Source organism: Oratosquilla oratoria, chromosome 36, assembly GCF_046742065.1.
Source record: "Oratosquilla oratoria isolate Oo_2021 chromosome 36, ASM4674206v1, whole genome shotgun sequence".
Lineage (NCBI taxonomy): Eukaryota > Metazoa > Arthropoda > Malacostraca > Stomatopoda > Squillidae > Oratosquilla > Oratosquilla oratoria.
The window spans coordinates 30289842-30296877 of NC_134812.1; positions in this window are offsets into that span (position 1 = coordinate 30289842).

The following is a 7036-nucleotide window of genomic DNA, read 5'->3' on the forward strand; positions in this document are numbered from 1 at the left end:
GGATCCACCAAACCGCCTTACTCACCATGTCACAGAAGTCTCAGATCCACTGACATCGTGAGGACGTTATTCAACTAACAGAACTGTATAACATGTGCCTATAGTAAGAAGCCACACCCAATTTTTTTTTTATAGAATTACTGAAGCAGCATCCTTGCACATGAAACATCAAGAGCAAGGAATGCAAAATAAGGAACATTGATTGGATGACCCTTGAACATGGCCATATAGGTAGTCGCTTGATTGATTTTCTTGGTGACAATTACTTAATTCAGCATGTAAAAGAGCCCACAAGATATGGAAACTTACTCGATTTATTGATCACTAGCCGCGAAAGCATGGCAACTGATGTAGAAGTCGGTGAATCTGTTGCAAATAGCGATCACAACTTAGTCAGATTCAAACTCCTAAACAATTTTAGAATAGATACTTGTGCTTCTAAAATACCCGATTTCAGTAAAGCTCAGTTCATAGAACTACGTCAGGAGCTTCAGCTTACAGATTGGGAGGCAAAATTAAACGAAAGGCCTGTAGATCAGATGTGGGAAATATTTCAATATACGCTCACTAAGATGATTCAAACTTACATTCCTTTTAAGGACAGACGTCCCCCAAATCAGGCTCGCCCAAAGTGGCTCGACAAAGAAACTGAAAAAAGTATTGCTAAAAAGAGACAGGCTTATAAGAAATATAAGTGCTCGGGTGCATCTAATGACTATGAAAGTTATGTATCAATACAGAGAGATTTAAAAAAGACAATAAGAAAAAGAAAACGACAATACGAAATGAACATCGCTGAGAAATCCAAAGAGAATCCCAAAGAATTCTATAGTTACATTAGAGATAAAAAGGTTGTTAGGAATCACATTGGTCCACTATTATCTGCTGACGGTCAACTTGAATATTCAAATGAAGGAATGTGTAATCTCTTAAACAATTATTTTAGCTCGGTATTCGTAAACGAAACACCTCAAAGTGAATTCCAAACTGAAACCTGTGAAAAGTCTGGGGTAAACTTACTCACTACGGTAAATATAACAAAAGAAACAATTAAAAGGTGTATAGACAAACTCAAAGTTAATAAAACACCAGGGCCTGACGGTTGGCATCCAAGAATCTTAAAGGAAATGAAAAATGAGATTGTTGTTCCATTAGAAATTATTTTCAAGAAATCCATCATATCCGGAGATGTCCCAAGAGAATGGAAGCTAGCTAACGTTACTCCCATATTCAAAAAAGGTGACAAAAAGAAACCAAATAACTATAGGCCTATTAGTTTGACTTCGATCGTAGGAAAAATAATGGAAACTATCATCAGAGATGCTATCGAATATCATTTAGAAAGTAACCGTTTGATAAATGATAGCCAACATGGTTTCAGACGGAAACGTTCTTGCGTGACTAACTTACTCGAATTCTACAACACAGTTGTCTCGAATTATGACAAAAGAAACAATATAGATTTAATATATCTAGACTTTGCAAAAGCTTTTGATACCGTCCCACACGAAAGACTACTTACTAAATTAGCTTTGCATGGAATAAGTGGTAGCCTATTAGGTTGGACTAGTAATTGGTTGAAAGGTCGAAAACAGAGAGTTGTTTTAAATGGAAAAACTTCTGGATGGAAAAGTGTTGCAAGTGGAGTTCCTCAGGGTTCCGTTCTTGGGCCACTTCTATTCATAGTATATATAAATGATATAGACCATGGACTAAAATCTACTGTTTCCAAATTTGCTGATGATACAAAACTGTGCGGAGTGGCAAATGATCACTCAAACCAATTAGATATTCAAGAAGATTTAGATCAATTACAGCAATGGTCTGAAAAGTGGCTAATGAAATTTAACACAAGTAAATGCAAGGTAATGCACATAGGTAAAAATAATAGCAAGTACGATTACAAGTTATTTGGAAATTCGTTAACAAAAGTGGATAGTGAAAAAGATCTCGGCGTAATTATCAGTAACGACCTCAAATCATCCAAGCAGTGTATTTCAGCCTCTGAGAAAGCAAATAAGATTCTGGGATTGATTGCGCGATCTTTTGATTTCAAAAGTCCATCACTCATTAACAAGCTATATAAATCGTTAGTTCGTCCACATTTGGAATATGCTGTTTCCGTATGGTCACCGAATCTCATTAAAGACATTGACAGACTGGAAAAAGTACAACGGCGAGCCACAAAACTGATTCCAAATATCAAAAATAAATCATACGAAAATCGACTTAAGCACATGAATCTGTTTTCCCTAAAAAAGCGTAGACTCAGAGGTGACTTGATACAGGTCTTTAAGATTTTAAAGGGAATTGACAACATTAAAAGTGACCAAATTTTCACATTGAATGAGAATCAGACAAGAAACAATGGTCTCAAACTGTCCGGAAATAGATTCAATTTGGAAGTAGGTAGAAACAACTTTGCCAACCGTGTAGTTAATGAATGGAATAAACTTCCTGCACAGGTAGTGCAATGTAGTTCAGTTCGAAGCTTTAAGAATCATTTAGATAAATACCTAAGTAAGATGCTGTAATTATTATAATTTATGTTATATTATTTGTTTTTGTTTTGTTATGATTTGTCTGTCTGATTTTCATTTATTATTAGTTATATGTCAATTTATTATCATTTACTATTTGCCTGTTTGTTTGTTATTCAACTATACCAATGCATTTATTTATGTATTTTAATTGTTATTTACATTGTTATAGTTTTAATTTATTATTAATATGATTTTTTTTTTTTTTTTTTTTTTGCATCCGACCTAGATATGGATCAAAAGGTCTCCTGTCGGCATGCTTTGCCTTTGTAACATAAGGAATACAAGCCTTGATGATACAAGGGAAGAATTGTTACTTATTCTGATCTGTGACATTAACTATGCGGCACGTCCACAGTTTCTGCTCGATTCAAAGCGCTAGTTTGAACAGGGGTTATGTGTTCGTTTAATGACATATTACACTCCCATCCCTTCCCAACCCCCATATCCCCCTACCCACGCCCACCTCTGAGACCCTAACTCCCCATCGACACTCCTAGAACAAAATTAATTGAGTATGGCTTGTGTGTTTTGTGTTCGTGTATGGGAAGCTTCGCACGGCTGTTCTCTGTACTTACCAAACACCGACGAGATGCTCCATAGTGTCTCCACGTCATCCGTTTTCTTCCACGTGCCCAAACACAATACGGTGACGCCTACGTAGGCGGCATGAGGAGCAGGTGGGTACTCGATGATGCCGACGTCGGCATCTTGATTATATTTATTGTAGTCGTAGCTACGTAACTTCCATTCTCTCTAAACTGGCTTCATCATATTTTCTATGGTTATCAAAATGCACGGGTGAAAGAGAACGAACGATTGAGCACTGACTTTATTTTTTATAATGCGATTATTATGACGCAACATCGCACGTCGGGCAGCTAATGCTGCCAGACGTGCGATGTGCCCCGGAGTGAAGAGGTTAAACACTCACAAAACACGTTGACACTAGCTGCCCGTGGTAAAGCTCACGAATCACTCATAGTAAATACACAACTATTCGTAAACACACACTCAGAGTTCATAAAAGCCTTAGGTAGTTTAGAATAGGAATAAATTAATATATAATCGATCAAATCTGTCGAGGCAAAGGGAACTTCCACTATGGCTTTCCTCCTCACTCATTTCAGTTTTTGACATATGCGCCGTTGGTGACAAGCTGATCACACCTACTGACGCGAGAAGTAAAGACAAACATGATTGGCTGGCCGAGTCCATCATCAATCGTCTTTAAGCCAATCACAATATTCGAAGTCAAATGGGCACCGTCGGTTGTTGTGAGAGGTCATCAGAGAAAATGTGAACGCACTCAATTGAATGCACTTAATATATTATACATGAAAGAATACAGTTTAATTTTGCATTATAGTTACTGTAGAGTTAATATGACACACTGAACAAGTTGGATTGTAATTCTGCATTACAAACGAATGCCCTCAACAGCGAGTCCAACCACCATGATAGTCAATTGCCTCGTTTAGCCTACTACCTAGTTTAGGTCACCTTTCAAGGCAAGAAGGACACTACCTATACAAGCCGACGAGTCTGGTAACGCGACACACCTGTACCAGTTATAAGTTCGGGCGATATTACATACCATGTATTTATACATGCATACATATATCCATGCATCCATACACAGTATGTATACATGCATACATTGATACATACGTACATGTATACATGCGTACATGTATATATTCATACATGCATATCTTCATACATGCATACTTGGATAAATGCACACATGGACATACATGCGCACATGCATGCATACATTCATTTATATATGCATACATACATGCATGCATTCATGTATACTTGCATTGATTCATACATGTATGCCAATACACATGCATGCATAAATGCCTACCTGCACATGTACTCATGCATACATGTATACATGCACATATATACATATATACATGCGGACATACATGTAAATATCCTTATGCACACATATATACGTATATCCGTACATGCACACATATATGCATATTTATATACAAGCATTCGTACACATTCACACATTTATACTTGCGTACATGCAACCATGCATGCATACATACACACATCCATGTATATACCTACACGCATACATATATATATATATATATATATATATATATATATATATATATATACATATATATATATATATATATATATATATATATCACATGTATACATACATTTGTGCATACATGAAGACTTGCAGACATTTAAGCATATGTTATCATACACATATATACACATGCATGTAGACATGCATACATTTGTGCATAGTTACATAGATGTATACATACACGTGAATGCCTGCATACATTCGTACTTGCATACATACATACACGCTCATATACATACAGACATGTACACATACATGCATACACATATACGCACATGCTTATACACATGCATACATACAAGCATATATGCATATATTTATATATGCATATATACGTCTTAACATATATGCATAATTACATACACGCATACATACACATGCCTACGTCTACGTACATACACATATACATACATACATAAATACATATATGCATATATACACACATATAAGTCTATATAAAATACATTCATACTTGCATATAATACACGCTTAAATACATGCATACACGCATACGTATATGAATGCACACATGCATACATTCATTATCCACGTATACTTGCACATATATATCCCGTTACACATACGCATACATACGCATGTGTATGCCTACATACATACTGTATATATATATATATATATATATATATATACATATATATATGTATATATATATATATATATATATATATATATATATATGTTTGTGTGTGTGTACGTATATACATACTGTACATGCGTACATACGTATAAACATTCTTATATACATACATGCAAGCTTGTAGCCAAATATCCTTCATCCGAGACGTCTGTTTGCCAGTCGTGGACTCGTCGTCTTCCCGCAGAACCTTGGCGACATTTGGGAGACAACGACGACGACAAAACGGACACTATTCGGCGCCACGGCGAGACTCAAAGGCACAGGCCAGCGGCAGCCAGCGAACAATGAGCCAAACATATGATATAAAGAGAAATTTACAAGAACGGCAGCTGAATGTGCCGACTAAAGACTATGGAGCCCAGGACCGAAAACAGGACATTACAAGGCGATTTTGGTGACACGGTCGAAGGACACACCAGCGCCGCCGTCCTGCTCCTGGAGGAAGGAACGAGACCTTCCTTCGAGTAAGAACGTCCTGACAGCTCCTCGAGGACCTTGACACGTGGAGGATTTTTTTTTTTTAAGTGGGCGGGCCGACCGATGAAAATTAAATTCGTTTTTTTTTTCTTCGGCGGAGGGTGGGCCGACCGATGAAAAATACTTTTTTTTTTTTTTTTTTGTACACAAGCGCCGGCTTCACCGACATGGCTTCGCCATGGGCGCTTGGCCAGCGATGCTGCTCGCTTCACGAGCGGGGGCTTTGCGCCCTGCCCTTCGGTGGCTCAGCCCTTAGGGCGAGCTTGCTTCGCTCGCTGCCAATCAGTCGTCTCCGTTGCCGTGACGTCATCACTCTCGGCCAATCAGTCGTCCCCAAGGAACCCCGCCTGCTAAGGAATCTCTCCTAAGGAGCCCCGGCTGCTAGGGAACCCCGGCTGCTAAGGAACTCCGGCTGCTAAGGAACCCCGGCTGCTAAGGAACCCCGGCTGCTAAGGAACCCCGACTTCTAAAGAACCCCGACTTCTTAGGAACCCCGCCTCCTAAGGAACCCCGGCTGCTAAGGAACCCCGGCTGCCAAGGAACCCCGCCTCCTAAGGAACCCCAGCTGCTAAGGAACCCCGGCTGCCAAGGAACCCCGCCTCCCAAGAAACCGCGCCTCCTAAGGAACCCCGACTCCTAAGGAACCCCAACTTCTAAGGAACCCCGGCTGCTAAGGAACCCCAACTTCTAAGGAACCCTGGCTGCTAAGGAACCCTGGCTGCTAAGGAACTCTGACCCCTAAGGAACCCCGACTCCTAAGGAACCCCGGCTGCTAAGGATCCCCGGCTGCTAAGGAACCTCAGCTCCTAAGTCAGTTTTGCAATGTCTATGAACAAAGCTCAAAGCCGATCACTGAAATTAGTTGGACTGCACCTTCTACATCGCCGCTTTCCTCATGGTCAGTTCTCTTTTTGGAGGCTCCAGGGTTAGGAATCAAAAGAAACTTTACTCCCTTACTATAAAAAAAAAAAAAAAAAAAAAAAAAAATATATATATATATATATATATATATATATATATACATATATATATATATATACATATATATATATATATATATATATATATATATATATATATATATATATATAATATATATATATGTATCCTGCTACACTGCAGTAATTATCTAGTACATGATTGGATTAAATATGTCACTTATATTATTTTCAGATTTTCTTGTGCTGTAAGGCCGAAGGCCCATCTGCTCTACGAAGGGCCGCTTCATGACTAGAT